General features: G+C 40.6%; 1 long non-coding RNA gene across 1 annotated transcript; it reads right to left on the bottom strand.

Annotated features, from left to right (window-relative positions):
• Positions 1-1216: 1216 nt before the first annotated feature.
• Positions 1217-16624, bottom strand: LOC132882885 (uncharacterized). The gene is made up of 3 exons (XR_009654260.1): positions 16604-16624; positions 16229-16305; positions 1217-1316 (listed from the first exon to the last, which is right to left on the bottom strand). It is a non-coding gene; the product is annotated as an uncharacterized LOC132882885 (long non-coding RNA).
• Positions 16625-18515: the final 1891 nt, after the last annotated feature.

Consider the following 18515-nt stretch of genomic DNA (forward strand, 5'->3'; position numbering starts at 1 on the left):
TAAACCTCTGCGGGGCCAGTATGAAGTCAATCTGGCTGCGAGTGTGGCAGTCAGGGGAGTGGCAGGTTGCTGTGCGCGATGGTTTATGGGGGTGGAGGGTATTTGTCAGTGTCAGGCGATGGCTGTTTGCAAAGTCTAGTAGTCTTAGACCTCTGTCATTGGTCTCTCCCATCCCAAACCTGCCTACAGTTCCTACCCAGTCCTGGTATGCATCAGGTCCCACTTTGGCATTCCAATCTCCCTGTACTATGAGGAGAATGAGTGTATATTTACAAAAAACAAAGTTTATAAGATTGAACGTAAAAAAAACACTTTGTATTGTATTCCATTGAATGTACGTCAAAAGGATGTGCAAATCATTGCATTCAGTTTTTATTTATGTCTGAGTGTCCCAACTTTTTTGAAACTGGGTTTGTAAAATTTGAGCTTAAGGATTATTAGAACATCCTTTAACATCATGATGGATATTTTCCAGCACTGAGAGTAAGTCAGGATAAACTCATACTGGAATTAAAGGAGTCTGTAGATGAGGATTAAAGAAGGTTCAGGGCTTTCTGTGATTCATATTCAGACACCAGGCTGTGCATCATAAACTCCAATTTGCATCTTTATCAAAGGTCTTGTTGTGAAGTCATTTGCATTTAAAATAAAGTGGTTATGATTTTACTGTGTATATGAATGTAAGTTGTGAGAAAGGAAATGGAGAAGAGTTCTGATTGTTCCAAGACTTTGTGTGTGTGTTAGATCAAACACTGATGAGAGGAATAATAAAACCACCAGTGAAGTGTCACCTGAATGCCTGTTTTTATCCTCCTATTTCCTGAACTGAACTGTTGTCATGAAGACCTCGAAATAAAAGAATCTACAAGAGCTCTGACCCAGATAAAACATGCCACAGAGATGAAAAGATTAAAATAACCGTGTTTGAGCTTTTCCTGTATAGTTCATTTAAATAATGTGAGAATCCTTTATCAAATCGATCAGCAACTAAACAAAGGCTTTATGTTTATAACTGAGATCATATGAACTTGTTAGTAACGCACTGAACAAACAAGTGTTTTAGGTTTGATTTTTACTTTTTGTGAGAAACAGCATGTGTCAGTGTTTATAATATACTTTTAAATTTGTATTTTTAATAAATGTATGGTATTTTTTTCTGATTTGATGATTGTCAGTAATCACTGTCAGTAATTATTGTATCAAGCCTGTTGTAGGAAGTTCAACACTGAACTGGACTCCTGTCTCAATACTGACGTTTGTACATCCTCAGGTAGACGTTACATCACTTGCAGGTAACACGCCAATTTCACTTCAGTCTGTAATTATAATCAGAAATATCATGCTTGCAAATATTTAATTAAAAAAACTTGATGTATTGAATGATGTGTCATTTTTATATGTGACATTTTAAAATTAGTATAATGACGTTCTAGACAAAAAAAATACTCAATGACTCAACTGGTTCTCAATAAACACATTAACACTTGGTGTAGAATGAACACAACGATCACTTCAGAGGTACTTCCAGAACTTCACAGGGTAAAACAAATGTAAAGTTGATGATTTTTACTGTCTGGTCGTCCATCACCACTTCCCTTTTACTGTGTGCGTGAGACGGAGAGAAGAACACTGAGAACCAACCACAAACTTCTGCAACAACCATGACAAATGTCACTGTTTTATTTCCTTTCTTTTAGTTGAATGATTTTGGAGGTTGTGTGTTATAAAGACGGGGACACTGAAGAGTTGTCAGTCTTTATGCTAAACATTGTGGTACCTGATGCTTGTTAAAGGTAAAATCACACCTCAGTTCTGTAGATTTGTGTCTCATCAGCTAAGAATCAGGTGAATTAGTTCAGCAGTGCTCAGGTCAAATGACACCTACATGATATCAGTATTAAAGCTGGTATTTGATGGAATTTTTATATAGAAATGGATAATTATTGGTATTTGGACATTTTTCAAATGAGAAGATTATAAACAGTTTGATGCTTTGGTCAGTAAGAACAGAGAAACAGTGAAAACATCACATACACAGAGAATTCGAGACTTCACAGGCAGTTTTCATTTCCTCTGTGAGTCCTGTATTGTGCTGAAGAACCTAATGCACCATCCCTCCATTTCCCATTATCCACAAATCAATACAATGACCATATCAAATGCTTTTAGGATCTAAAAAGCCTGTGTGACTGGAAGCAATAAAAACCCACTGTGCACCAGAATAGCCGGGGGAACACAAGACTATAGTTGGCGAATAATACAGAGAAAACTAGTTAGCAAAACTAGAGGGCAGATTTAGCTGGGGAAGCCATGGCATAAAGGTTAGAGATGGAGCCGTGGGCCTAAAGGGTTGCTGGTTCAATTCCCTGCATCGGCAAGAAAAATCCATGGCTGAGTGCCCTTGAGCAAGGCACCTAACCTCCAACTGTTCCCCAGGCTGGCTGGCTGTGTGTGTATGTGCTCATTGTACATTACTCTGGATAAGAGCGTCTGCTAAATGCCTCTAATGGACAGAGAATTGTATGGAGCGTGTAGGATTGAAGGGAGTCTTCTCTGGTTTTTGGGCAGCACGGTGGTGTAGTGGTTGCACGGTCACCTCACAGCAAGATGATTCTGGGTTCGAATCTCATGGCTGATGGGGGCCTTTCTGTGTGGAGTTTGCATGTTCTCCCTGTGTCTGTGTGGGTTTCCTCCAGGTGCTCCAGTTTCCCCCACAGTCCAAAGACATGCAGGTTAGGTTAACATGGGGCGGCCTTGGGTTGACGTGCCCTTGAGTAAAGTACCTAACCCTTAACTGCTCCCCGGGCGCTGTAGTATGGCTGCCCACTGCTCTGGGTATGTGTGTGTGTGCTCACTGCTTCAGATGGGTTAAATGCAAAGGACAAATTTCACTGTGCTTGAGTGTGCATGTGACAACAAAGGCTTCTTCTTCCAGTGATTCAGACTCTGAATCTGTATCTTGATGATTCAGTGCTTTAATGATATTTGTTCTATGTTTATCCGTCTTCCCTTCAAAGACCAAACCTTGTATTGTTTTTTCCCTAGTTTCTTTTTCAAGCACAAATTTCACTTCTCTGTTTTTTGTGGTTTGTCTTTCATTTCTAATGAATTTCAAAAAAGAACCAAAATACACCACTTTTTTTTTAAATCCAGCCACATCACCCCATGGTTTAAGTTACAGACAGAAGATAAGATCTCAGGGTGTGTGTGGGAGAGAGAGAGAGAGAGAGAGAGAGAGAGGAAAAACGAATAACAAACACTGATAAAAAATAAAGACAGAGAGAGGTTGCATGTCTGAGCAAGCATTTAACTTCAACTGAAAACACGCCACTGTTAGTGATGACACACTCCTGCATGACCACGCCCTGTAACATTCTCTCTCTTTATGCAGGAGTGTGAGACCCTGAAAATGTATTTAATACCACCGAAAAGCAATCACAGGTTTATCTCTACCTCTGTTAGGTTATCATGTCTGAAAATGATCCAGAAACAGAAATCCCCAGCAGATGTTTGGGGATAATGATGAATGAGTCAGTTACAAATAATAACTGACGCCTTTCCCCTGCTTCTTGTTTTCCCAAACAGCCAGCTGGAATGTGGTGAGAGACTAAAAGTATGGAACTGATGGTGGGAAACAGTTTTTGTGTCTGTCTGGGCTTTTTGCTTTCATTTTGGAAGTTAGAAAATGAGTTACATGACCAAACAACTTCACCCAAAGATTATAATGAGCCTTGTATAAAACGGGGGAATAATCGCTTCAAACACAAACTGAGACACAACCTTTTCGTGCTGAGTGACCCCACCCTAGGGTGCATCAGTTGCCCCCTAAAAATGAAAAGTTCCTCTGGTCATGATGCATTTTTGTTTTTATGTTCCTTTTGGTAAGAAAACACACTGGATGAAATATTTTGACAAAATTCAAAAGTTTAATGGTGGCACCAGGAGCTCAAAGTTATGGAAAAAGCTGCTATTTTATGACTTTTATGACAAAATTTCGATCACTTTTCATGAAACATTATGACACCTTATAGAGTATACCAAATATCTTAGATACACATTTTTAGTACATATTCTAAATATATTATCAAGCACAGTTTGAGTTTTAGCTGTTCATTGAATCATTGTTCAACTACTTTTAAACAATACAAATGTATTATGAATCACATTAATGCTTCTCAATCCCTTGCAAAGGTTCTTAACATGATCTCTGGGTCACAAGAAATCAATAAATGGAGTCCAACATTGTGAATCAAACCTTACGCGAAAACATAAAATAAGCGTTTTTTTGGCAAAAAATGAACCTCATGGTGCCACCATTAGAGTTTTGAATATGGTCAAAAAATTTTTACAGGATGTCTTTATTGGTGAAAAGGAACACCCAAACAAAAATGCATCAGATTTTATGAAAGTGAGGGCAACTGATGCACCCTGCCCCACCCTCTGATGATTCAGCAAACACATCTGGCCAGTTTTTGCAGTTGAATGTGTTTTTTCTCGTCTGTCACTGCTTCCCTAAATAGCCAACAGTTTAACACTATTCTAATCCTCATTTGTATTTGCAAACGAGAAATATTTAAATAGTCTGCTCATTCTCAAACGCAACATTAAAAATTATAACAATGGTCTGTTTCACGTTCTCTAATATAATTATACAGTAACAGGAAGCATGATCAGGAGCTGAAAACCCTCTTCATAAGGACTGTCGTTATTTTAAAAAGGCGGGAGAACACTCACTAAACTAGTTTTCCATGTGGGTGTGAGGAGCTGTTTACAGACACATGTTAGCTGCAGGGAATAACCGTGTGACAGAAATGAGGAAGGACCACAGCAGATGTCTTCAGAAATGTTAAAACAAGTTCTATAAAGACAACAAAGTTTCTTGTTTTAAAAAATACACTGGATTTTATATAATCTGAAGTTACCCAACTCCCTCCTGAACTTCCTGTACACATCATGCTGAGCCTCTTGTGATGAGAGCTTCTTACATACAAAGTTGCTTTGTTATTGATTTATGGTGCAAAATCACATGGACAAGCTTCAGACTCCATAATGGATCTGTGAAGGTTCTGTTTCAGAGCCAGAATATCAGTTTATCTCATCTCCTGCGCTGTAATGTGGATGGCATTCAAACTTAACATCATAAACCACAGAGTGTCAGAAAGAACAAGTTGGAACAAGCTGAAAGCAGATGGTTGCTTTAACAAAAGAGTATTAATGTAAAACAGAACCTTCAGCTTTATATCTGCCTACACAGAGAACTCTAGGTATACTGACTCCTGTCCTAATGTACATCAGTCTGTTTGATTAGGTGGGGGAGGGGAGGGAACAGAGTTCCCTGGAGCCAGTATACATCCTGATGATGTCACAGACATCCTTGAGACACGACAGCAAACATGGCTGTGCTCTCTAAGTGGGAGGGGCTTAAGCTCTCTCGCCCGTCTATCACAGAGACAATGGAAAATCATGGCTGTCTGTGAGCTCATGTTTGTGGAAGGGAGCAGATGGCACTTTCCTCCGAGTGTGTTATGCAGCACTGTGATGCAGTAGGAGCTGCAGTTTGAAAGGATGTGCTTGGTTAGCTTCATGTGTCTTGAGGAAGCATGCGTTAGCCTTCACCCTCATTCAAATAGAGAAAAAGATAAAAGGTATTGCCATCTCCCTGGAACTTTGTCTTGAACTTCTGATTGTGGCTTAAGAACTTGACTTGGCCATTTCTTTAGAAAGGAAATATCTCTGATCTGGGAGCAGGAGACTTTTTTCACAGCAGTAGGAAGAACCTAGTATGCCTTTTTATCTGTAACTGTCACTGAATCCCCTTTGTTTCACTCCAGCTTCGAGTCCACAACAACAATGCTCTGTGAGAACAGCTTTCTCCAAGTCCTGCCATACAGTCGCAGTGTGCAGCCACCATCTTGCCATTTTCTTCACCGATAATTAATGGAGTTAAAGGTTTTTCGCTCATTCTTTGCAAGTGGTTAACCTGGAATAGAATATAGCTTGTACTCAGGTCATGTGACTTTTGCTTGCGAGTTTATTTCCGGTGAAAGAAGTGGTGGTCAGACCAACCGATTTGGCTGCCGTTATGTAAAGAACGAGTGAAACCGTCTCCGACTATTTTCGCAGTTTAGAGGCCAATGCACGGTCAAGATACCTTCAGAAAGTTGCTCTGTGCAGTGGGATAGATTCTCATATGCTAGTAAAGAAGGATTTTTCCTGTGAGTTGAAAAATTATCCATCCGTTGAGTTCCCCAACATCTCAAACTACCTGATGCTTCAGACATCGTTCTACACGGACAGATGAAAATCTGGAAGAGCATGGAGGAGTACAACTTTTTATATGTGGCTGGGTTAAAGATCTGGGGATCAGGACACTACAAGATAAATCCTGTATTGTTTTTCCCTGGGTAAGTAGGCATTTTTGTGCTTTTTGTACGCGTCTTTACAATGTTTGCGAGAACGTTACAAGTTTTAGTATCGGGTGTATATAAACCACAGCCACTCAGTTCTCATTCCTCCCTGCTCTTCTCTTTCAGCAAACATTTTTTTTAATCATTAAAACAGATAAAATGCAGTGAGAAGGTACATTCCAACATCTGTGTAGGTAACGCTATGCCACAAATCAACATCGTCACTCCAATCGAAGGGATTTTGTACAGATCATAACCACTAATAAACTCTAATTTCCACGTATATCTATCCTTTGCTTCTTTCTGACTTAGATTATCCAAGTAATCCGGTAGTAAAGCTTTTTGTGGCTACTGCCTCATATAGAGGCTGTAGCCACTATGTCATCGTGTTGTAAGAATGTAAGAATGAGTGTAACAATAGCGCACTGTGCATACGCATACAGGTGTTCCTATTAAAATGGCCAGTGAGTGTATACAGTTCAGTTCACCATTCGAAATAAATGGACTAGACTAAAGAAATCATTTTCAGACATGTTTATGCTTGTCACCAAGGGAAAGTGTGTTCCTATTTTAAAATATGCTCCAGGTTGTCCCCCTGTCCTCGCCTTCTTCAACCAGTGGTCCCATATGTGATGTAGATGTGACACACTTCCGAGTTGTTATGGGAAGTTGTCGAAAAGAGTATTGAGACCACTGAGCTCTAGCGCCAGGCCTTTTCCAGGAAAAAAAGAGTTTCAGTCATGGCGACAGCGTGTGTATGTCAGCCTCGGTTCGGAGATTTCAGTTTCAAAAACTGTAAGAGTTAAGAGTAGAATAATATAAAGTACAGACACTTGGTATATTTTACTTCTATGATTTTTAAATTGTTCATTTTTTGATTATGCTTCATTTTTGTGGCTACTGCCTCACTGAGTAAATATATATATATATATATATATATATATATATATATATATATATATATATATATATGCTGTATTTACTGTATGGACATGGTTTCAGAAAACAATTTTATTTATAAGCAATCGCCACATGTACCCATAGGGTACCTATTTTTTTTAGCTGTAGTTTTCTTCAGACGTCTGACATTATCAATATCACTTATCTTCAGTATGTAAACAAAGTTTTCTTGTCCCCCAGGACAAGGGGAGCAATGGTTGCTAACATACCGTAAGTGTGACGTCAGTACAAGGGGTCTATAGGCATGTGATCAAACTGGGAAGAAAACATTTTAAAAACCCAACACACAATATCTTCAGGGGTATTAGCTAACCAAGGAATTGAAGTTAAGGCAATTGATTGCATGCTTTCAGTTTGCACAACTTCTCCAGGAACGTGACCTAATTACAGCGAAGATATACAGGATAACCAGTCGAAAACAACACTTCCATACCACAAGTTATTGCGTGAATGAAAAAAACAGTGTTAAAATATGTTGAAACAACTTTTTTAAAGTGTCACTGCTTCAAGTTGATTATTTTCCTCCAATCTACTGAAAAACCACAAGGACATAAATGTCTCCTTCCGGAAAAGTTCACCATATTAAAATCTTTCTGATGTCACTAAATGCTTTAAAGTCGGAGTTGTGAAAAAGTAAAATGCTGTTCCTGTGAGTTTAATGTAACATCCATTATAAACAATCAGCTCGAGATAAAATTCAGTTCCTAAAAATTACATGTACGTTTTTAAAACAGTGTTTTGCACCTCATCTTTCACATGAAGCTGCAGCTGACAAACACGACTTAGCCATGGTTTAACGCAGCCTTTGGGGATGTTTCAGTGGCACATGTGCAGAACTTCAGAGTAAACAGGAAGTTTTGATGGTCAGCTCATGTATGCATGATATATATAAAAAATCTCCTTCTCACCCCCGGCGGGGGGGTGGTATCCATGTCATCCTCAAGCTCGGGTCCTCTACCAGAGGCCTGGGAGTTTGAGGGTTCTGCGCAGTATCTTCGATGTTCCTAGGACTGCGCTCTTCTGGACTGAGGCTTCAGATGTTGTTCCTGGGATTTGCTGGAGCCACTCTCCCAGTTTGGGGGTTACTGCCCCAAGTGCCCCCACTACCACGGGGACCACGCAGCCCTTGACCTTCCACATCCGTTCCAGCTGCTCTTTCAACCCTTGATACTTCTCAAGTTTCTCATGTTCCTTCTTCCTGATGTTGGCGTCAGCTGGGATCGCCACATCTATCACCACCACCCTCTTCTGCTGTTTGTCCACCACCACTATGTCCGGTTGGTTAGCCAGGATCTGTTTGTCAGTCTGGAAGCTGAAGTCCCACAGAACGTTGGCCCTGTTGTTCTCAGCCACCTTCTGTGGTATGGCCCATTGGGACTTGGGTACTTCTTTTCCATACTGGTTGCAGATGTTCCTGTATACTATCCCAGCCACTTGGTTGTGCCTCTCCATGTATGCTGATCCAGCTAGCATCTTACACCCTGCTACTATGTGCTGGACTGTTTCAGGGGCTTCTTTGCACAGTCTGCATCTTGGGTCTGATCTACTCTGGTAGATCCTGGCCTCTATGGCTCTTGTGCTTATGGCCTGTTCTTGTGCTGCCATGATTAGTGCCTCTGTGCTGTCTGTCAGTCCTGCATTATCCAGCCACTGGTAGGATTTCTTGATATCAGCCACTTCCTCTATCTGACGGTGGTACATGCCATGTAGGGGTTTGTCCCTCCAGGTTGTCTGTTCCTCCTCCTCCTCTGCACTCTCATCAGGGTTCTGCTGCCTGAGACATTCACTTAGCAGTTCATCCTTTGGGGCCATCTTTCTGATGTATTCTCGGATTTTCGATGTTTCATCCTGGACCGTGGTCTTGATGCTCACTAGCCCTCGGCCTCCCTCTTTCCGCTTAGTGTATAGTCTCAGGGTGCTGGACTTGGGGTGGAACCCTCCATGCATGGTGAGGAGCTTTCTAGTCTTGATATCTGTGGCTTCTATCTCCTCCTTTGGCCAGTTTATGATACCAGCGGGGTATCTGATGACTGGTAGTGCATACATGTTGATGGCTCGGACCTTGTTCTTACCATTCAGCTGACTTTTCAGGACCTGCCTTACTCTCTGGAGGTATTTGGCTGTGGTTGACTTCCTTGTGGCCTCTTCATGGTTTTTATTAGCCTGTGGGATGCCAAGGTACTTGTAGCTGTCTTGGATATCACCTATGTTGCCCTCTGGTAGGTCAATCCCCTCAGTCCAGACCATCTTGCCTCTCTTTGAAACCATCCGGCCACACTTGTCCAATCCGAATGACATCCCTATGTCATCGCTGTAGATCCGGGTGGTGTGGATCAGCGAGTCTATTTCTCGCTCGTTCCTGGCATACAGCTTGATGTCATCCATGTAGAGCAGGTGGCTGATTGTTGCCCCACTACGGAATCGGTACCCGAAGCCGCTCTTCATGATGATCCGACTGAGGGGGTTCAGGCCTATGCAGAACAGCAGTGGTGATAGCGCATCTCCTTGGTATATACCGCACTTGATGTTGACTTGGGCAATGGGTTTTGAGTTGGCTTCTAGGGTTGTCTTCCACATTTCCATTGAGTTCTGGATGAAGGTCCTTTTATTTATATATATATATATATATATATATATATATATATATATATATATATATATATACACACACACACACACACACACACACACGGTTAGGTCCATATATATTTGGAGACTGACAAAAATTTTGTTTTTTTACCTGTTTACTGAAACATATTCAAGTTATAGTTATATAATGGACATAAAGTCCAGACTTTCAGCTTTCATTTGAGGGTATCCACATTAAAATTGGATGAAGGGTTTAGGAGTTTCAGCTCCTTAACATGTGCCACCCTGTTTTTAAAGGGACCAAAAGTAATTGGACAATTGACTCAAAGGCTATTTCATGGGCAGGTGTGGGCAATTCCTTCATTATGTCATTCTCAATTAAGCAGATAAAAGGCCTGGAGTTGATTTGACATGTGGTGCTTGCATTTGGAAGATTTTGCTGTGAAGAAAACATGCAGTCAAAGGAGCTCTCCATGTGAAACAAGCCATCCTTAAGCTGCGAAAACAGAAAAAAAACCATCTGAGAAATTGCTACAATATTAGGAGTGGCAAAATCTAAAGTTTGGTACATCCTGAGAAAGAAAGAAAGCACTGGTGAACTCATCAATGCAAAAAGACCTGGACACCCACAGAAGACAACAGTGGTGGATGATCGCAGAATAATTTCCATGGTGAAGAGAAACCCCTTCACAACAGCCAACCAAGTGAACAACACTCTCCAGGAGGTAGGCATATCAATATCCAAATCTACCATAAAGAGAAGACTACATGAAAGTAAATACAGAGGGTCCACTGCACGGTGCAAGCCACTCATAAGCCTCAAGAATAAAAAGGCTAGATTGGACTTTGCTAAAAAAAAAAAGCATCTAAAAAAGCCAGCTTAGTTCTGGAAGAACATTCTTTGGACAGATGAAACCAAGATCAACCTCTACTAGAATGATGGCAAGAAAAAAGTATGGCAAAGGCGTGGTACAGCTCATGATCCAAAGCATACCACGTCATCTGTAAAACACGGCGGAGGCAGTGTGATGGCTTGGGCATTCATGGCTGCCAGTGGCACTGGGTCACTAGTGTTTATTGATGATGTGACACAGGACAGAAGCAGCCGGATGAATTCTGAGGTATTCAGAGACATACTGTGTGCTCAAATCCAGCCAAATGCAGCCAAACTGATTGGTCGACGTTTCATTATACAGATGGACAATGACCCAAAACATAAAGCCAAAGCAACCCAGGAATTTATTAAAGCAAAGAAGTGGAATATTCTTGAATGGCCAAGTCAGTCACCTGATCTCAACCCAATTGAGCATGCATTTCACTTGTTAAAGACTAAACTTCAGACAGAAAGGCCCACAAACAAACAACTGAAAACTGGTGCAGTAAAGGCCTGGCAGAGCATTAAAAAGGAGGAAACACAGCATCTGGTGATGTCCATGAGTTCAAGACTTCAGGCAGTCATTGCCAACAAAGGGTTTTCAACCAAGTATTAAAAATGAACATTTTATTTACAATTATTTAATTTGTCCAATTACTTTTGAGCCCCTGAAATGAAGGGATTGTGTTTAAAAAATGCTTTAGTTCCTCACATTTTTATGCAATCATTTTGTTCAACCCACTGAATTAAAGCTGAAAGTCTGAACTTCAACTGCATCTGAATTGTTTTCTTCAAAATTCATTGTGGTAATGTACAGAACCAAAATTAGAAAAATGTCTCTGTCCAAATATTTACGGACCTAACTGTATGTGTGTGTGTGTGTGTGTGTATATATATATATATATATATATATATATATATATATATATATATATATTTGTGTGTGTGTGTGAAGTCTAAAGGAAGTGACCGATTACATATTTTGTACAGAATTATAATTTACAGATTCATATTTATATCTGAGTGTTTCGTATTTCCATGTTTTCTTGAAGAAAGTTTTCATCTTTTATAATCAGAATCTCACGTAAAAATGTGACTTCGTGCATGACTTGTTTGATATTTTGGGTTGTGGTTTTTTCCATTTCCTGTCTCTCTGACTGTAAGACCCTCTTTGTAAACTCTTCATCTCGTTTCCTGTTGAACAATCACGTGAGTAAGACCCTGAATGTGTGCAGTGTGTTTTGCTTTATGATGTATTATTATTACACTGGAATTAATTTTTTCGACTTCTAAATTTGACAACTTCGAAAATTTGTTATAAGAGCTGTCCAGTTAAATAAAGGATCATGTTGCAGTTTATTTTTTTTTATTGTTGTCTGCTGATCTGTGACCTTAAATAAATAAATAATTGATTGTAATGTATCTGCCTGTATGTCACACATCCTTTCCAGATCACTGCTCTATCTAACCTTTTTAAACTCAGACTCCTTTGAGCTTCGAGAACACGTTTAATGCAGGATGAAGCCCAGATGCCCCACAAACCAGATGTCTGAACTGAACAGCAGCTGGTCTGTAATTACTGATCACATAATAACTGCCTTTTGTTCGTGAACGACTCGGTGTGTTTGTTCTCAGGCCTTCCTTTGTTAGTTGTGCCTGTATGTTCATCTGGAGATCAGAATGCATTAAATATTTAATCTAAAGCATTTTAACTGATGCATGGGGACGGCTGTTATGGCAACACGTTACTCAGCAACACAGTAAATAGGAAACATAATTTGAATTGTTTTATGGAGGTTAGAAATGCTTTGTGTGGTGGTTATGCTTTTTTATGCTAACATACAGCAGACAATTTTATTTCTGTGTGTCTTCACCTCAGTGGTGTGTTCTACTTTTAAAGTGATAGTTTGATGCGTGTAGGAAGAAGCAGTCCACACACCATACACACTTTCACACACAAACCTTGTTCGTGTGTTCAGCCGAACAGCGCAAACCGCATTCACACACCAGTAGACTGCCCTACATACAGCTAGCCACAGGTTCTATTATGAGTTGCAGTGAGACAGAGATGCATGAGACCCTGTGCACACAGAGGTTTTCTTTTGAGAACATGCATGCAAAAGTAATGGCACGTTCATTTGTGTCAAACCTTATTTATGACAAATTATACCAAAACATTTCCTGTTTGACTTTAGTCTTTGTAGCACTACATCACACTGAGGTGAAGCTCCACCTACACCTCGCACACATTCTACATCACAATCTCCAACAAATGAAAACACGTGAATGTGAACCTTGTCAGCATCTTTTTACACCTTGAGATGAGATTTCTTTCACACATTTGGCCACTTGTTGCTCACCACTTCCTTTAGAGCTGTGACAGAAATGCTACTTGAAAAGAGGTTTGTGATCTGGTGTGATTTACTTGAAAGCCGCTTCCACGTTGGAAAACCAGATAAACCGCAAGAGGTGAAAATGTCTTAGCTGCAAAGATTAATGATAGAATCAAAGGGGATGGAAAGTTCATTAATAGGAGTAAACTTTGGTAGCGTCACCGAGGCGGACTGGAACAATGATTCCAACTGGGAATTTGACTCCATCCCAGGCCACACTGCTCACACAAACCTCTAATTTTGTAGGCTAACCATGGGCCTCGTTTGGTTTGAAAAGTGCTGGGATACAGATAGGACTTTACATGATCCTACCTGTCACTGGCCTATTGCATTGTCTGCCTCTCTTGTTATCGTGAATGTAACCTGAATACAAATGCACCCAATTTCACAGGTTACTGGGACTGTGTATGGCTTTAAAACTAAAACATGAGAAAAATAAACAGTATATATCTCTGTCAAGTCATGGCCAGCAGATATAGAACTCTGCAGAGAGAAAATATCAAGGTTTTCAAGGTGTGCAATAGCTATCTCTGGAAAACAACATTTTACATGTTATGATAATGTTAGTTTGCCAGATTTTAATATTGTGCAACATGTTTTCTTAAAACTTCAACCATTCCTTCTTTAGTCTTTGTTCTTTCTTTGGATCTCCTTAGCTTCCACAATGTGGTCACTAGTCTTCAGATCCACACAAAAACAACAATGTTTAAAAAATGTAAAAATCACACAGTATCAGTAGGACAAGAAAATGCATCCATCCATACATTATCTGTAGCCGCTTATCCTGTACAGGGTCGCAGACAAGCTGGAGCCCATCCCAGCTGACTATGGGCGAGCGGCGGGGTACACCCAGGACAAGTCACCAGATCATCACAGGGCTGACACAAGGAGACAAACAGCCATTCACACTCACATTCACACCTACGGTCAATTTAGAGCCATCAATTAACCTAACCTGCATGTCTTTGGACTGTGGTGGAAACCGGAGCACTCAGAGGAAACCCACACAGACACGGGGAGAACATGCAAACTCCATACAGAAAGGCCCTCGCCAGTCACTGGGCTCGAACCCAGGATCTTCTTGCTGTGAAGCAACAGTGCTAACCACTACACCACCATGTAGTCCCCAAGAAAATCCAATATAAGCTAAATATAAAGATCAGGAAAGAGGTGAAATGACTCCATCATCATATTATAAATAGTGTAACAGTAGACTACATTAATACATTTTTGTTTTAACTTATTTTATAGTGTACCGACAGATGGCGTTTATTATCTTTGTCATTGCTTGTGTCACACAGGCTACTGCACTACATTCATGGATGTATGATGCTTACACTGTTGTAGTCTGTTTAGATGTTCAGTGTGTGAACTTTCTCGAGCTTTTGTGGCATGACAGAATTCTGGCAAATCCATAATCTAAGTTTACTTTTTTTTAATTTACTGAAACATTTTGTCTTTGATGTAATATGATTTCTAAGTCACACTCTTTGCTATGCATTCTTGAAGATGCAAGATGTGCAAACTGTGTAACCTATGGGCTGTTGTCACACTCTTATTAGCTACTTAGGTAGTTATGTAAGGTATGTTGTGTGACCTGGTCCTTTCCTGGTGGAAATTTAGCTTATTTTGCAGCATTTAGCTGTGTCTGTAGCAAGAGCCTTTCTCTTCTTTATTCTCTCAATTTCTGCTTTGCCCTTCCTTTTCTTCCAACTGTCCATCTCACTGGGTGACTTATGTAAAATATTATCAGTTACAGAAACAGGTAGACGGTCACTTTGTGCATTGCTAAGAGAAGTGATGATGAAAAGCCACCAGTGTTTCCGTGTTTGGTCCTGGCTCTGTGTTGGACCTGAAAAGAGAAGTCCTGGAGAGACAAGAACCAGTGAGTAACACAAACATTTGTGTCTTTAGCAGCTGCCATCTACTGGAGTGGGGTATGGATGGTGACCAGGGTGAAATGATAACCAGACAAATAGTTCCTTAGATCGGGCACCACCCTTTTGAGGGTCAAGGCTGCTCTTTCCACAGCCGCATAGTTCTCCTCAGCAGGGAGTAGCTTATGGCTGATATACAGCACAACATGTTCTTTGCCCTCTATGATGTGTGAGAGCATGGCAACCAAGCACATCTCCGAGGCATCCATCTGGATGATGAAGAGGAGATCAAAGTCTGGATTTTGGAGAAAAGGGGCAGTGGTGAGGGCTTTCTTCAGGGCCCGCAATGCCTGCTCTGTTTGTTTGGTCCATCTTATCCTGTCCGGTTCCCCCTTCTTGGTCAGGACTGAGAGGGCAGAGGCTAGAGAGGAGAAGTGAGGCACAAATCTATGAGAATAACCAGCTAGCCCTAAGAAGGAATGTACCTGGTGCTTGGAGGGGGGGTTTGGGTGTACTTCTGCAAAACCACTATCTTTGGTGAGTCCCAGATGGCACTTTCAGGGGTTTGCAGTGAGCCCAGCCTCTTGTAGCTCCCCCAGGATGGATTTGAGATAGTGCAGATGGTCAGCCCAGGGGGACGAATGGATGATGACATCATCCAGATAAGCAGTGGCAAAGTGGGCATAGGACAATGTTCATGAGATGCTGGAATGTTGCTGGCGCCCCATGGAGGTCGAAGGGGAGGACCTGATACTGCCAGTCTCCTGACACGGTGGTGAAAGCAGTCTTTGGATTGGCCCGGGGTGTCAGGGCCACCTGCCAGTAGCCCTTGGTGAGGTCAAGGGTTGAAATGAAGTGGGCCCTCCTTAGCCTGTCAACCAGGTCGTCCAACCTGCGCAGGAGGTAGCTGTCGGAGTCCAACACTGCGTTGAGCTTGCCGTCACACTATATTAATTTATCACTGGTCAACTTGACTGTTCATGGCAGACCAGTATGACCCTCAGGCCACCAGGTGAGGTATGTGTAAGCATCACATACCTCGAGACTTTCCATCACAACTCAGCAGTAATTATCAATGACATCATACAAGTGTGAACTTACATCACAAAACACAAAACTATAACTCACCGTAGATTTTTCATTTAAAAAGTATGAAGCTGTTTCCATGATGATTTGTATGGCCCATTTCCTTGTTACACATTGTGCTATAACAGTAACACAGTGAGTTGTTTTGTCAGTGGTCAGAAGTGCGTCATTAAAGTAACATAATTACTATAATCGCCCTGCAACACAGGATTACTGTTGGTCACTAACGATTACATTTAAACCTATCTATGAAGCACAACATTTTGCATTATAATTTGTCAATTTTTCAAAACAGGTTCAGATAAATGACTGTAGATTATACACTAATATCCTCAAATGGTCAAAACTTCATGCTATCTTAAAAAGTGATAACTTGAAGAGACTCGCAACACACAGTGTTAGAAAAAAAAAACCCACTTCACCAAAAACAAATCTTCTGACTGAAGAGAAACTTCATACTGTAGAACTGATGATTCTCACGATACACAGACCACAAATAATCACAAAACTGCCCAAAGGCATGATGGTGAAAAGCATGCTGGGAACTACAGAATCGTGCTAAGCACGAACACAACAGAGAACTCAGTCCCAGAGCTACAGGAGGATATTTGAAATAATAAGTATAACTAACTGAAGAAAAAGAAGAAAAAGTCAAATGCTGCTTATTAATTCCTGAAACAAGTGTATTTAGCTCTGAGGTAAAGCTGTGGAAACTCTGTGATTCACACAATGAAAAGCTGACAGTCTATCAGTAATAAACAGCAACATCTAGTGGTCTTTAAAGTACTCTAAATTTAGTTTCTGCCATTTTTTGTCAAATTCACGTATCGTGCTTTGTCAGCAATGTGTTACTGAGCTCATGTACACAGTGCTGATGTATGACCTTTTTGTGTTTTAATACTGAACCTAGTTTATTATCTATATCCATTAATGCTGTCACAGATATTATCATGGGATCTCCATCTAAGTCTTGTTCTTTGGACCCACTACCGTCTACACTCCTAAAGAAATTTATTAGCAAGTTGTCATTTCCCATTACTAAAACTATTAATATGTCACTACAACAAGGAGAATTTTTTATCAAGCCTTAAGCATGGACTAGTAACTCCACTGTTCAAGAATGTCTCTCTTGACCTCAAGAATTACCGACCAATCTTCAACTTGTCTTTTCTCTCAAAGACTCTTGAACATGTAGTCATATTGCAACTTAATGAATATTTGCTTGTCAACAATCTTCACTCCAAGTATCAGTTTGCATACCATCCTCACCACAGTACTGAAACAGCCTTACTTCATGGATATGACATCAATTTTGCACTTGATCAGCACAGTGAGGTCATTTTGGTCTTACTTGATCTGTCATCATCCTTTGACCCTCTTGATCACACTGTCTTGATTGACAGATACTGTATTTAAATGGTTTGATTCTTATTTGTCCAACCAAAGTCAATCTATTGTTATTGATGGCACTGCATCTCCACCTTCTTGCCTGATGTATGGTGTCCCTCAAGGGTCTGTACTTGGCCCACTATGGTTCTCCTTGTATGTTTCCATGCTGGAGGATATCATAAATGCACACAACTTACAGACTGTGATGTATGTTGATGACACTCGGTTGTATCTGATTACACAGGGCTCACACACACACACACACACACACACACACACACACACAGTTGTGGTCAGAGGTTTACATACAGTGACATGAATGTTATCTTGGATATGAATGTTATAGCAATATTTGGGCTTTCAGTAATTTCTTTGAACTGTTCTTTTTCTGTGGCAGAATGATTGTATAGCATACATCTTTAAAGGTGTCATTCCACGACAAACCATTTAATACTTGCTCTTTTTGAAATACTATACGTCACTCCGAGTTGCATATGCATGCTGCACGTGAAAATGTTCTTCTACCCCCATTCCCTGTATTAGCCTATGAAAGAAAATAGACGGAAAAACAAGCGAATCAGAAAAAGCCCTACGAACTTGCGTCACTTCAAAAATTAGTAGTCATGGCCTCACCCATAACCCACTGGAGGGAGCGTCACAGTGCTGTTAGCCAATCAGAAGCGATATGTTTACATGTCATGAATATTCATGAGTAAGAGCTGAAATCCTGTCGTTCTCTCCCCACCCACTCCTCCACCAAACTAGAACAGCCTGAAACAGGAGCACCACAGCATTTTTTTCACCAAAATCGGCTCACAGGGCATTCATTCATACTAGAGACCACCGCACAATTAATGAAAAAGCGATGCAATGACACCTTTAATAAAAAAAAAAAAACACTAGAATTTAGTGCATGAGTTTTAATTTTTTGGGGGTTTTC

Source organism: Neoarius graeffei, chromosome 3 (assembly GCF_027579695.1).
Source record: "Neoarius graeffei isolate fNeoGra1 chromosome 3, fNeoGra1.pri, whole genome shotgun sequence".
In the NCBI taxonomy this organism is placed as follows: domain Eukaryota; kingdom Metazoa; phylum Chordata; class Actinopteri; order Siluriformes; family Ariidae; genus Neoarius; species Neoarius graeffei.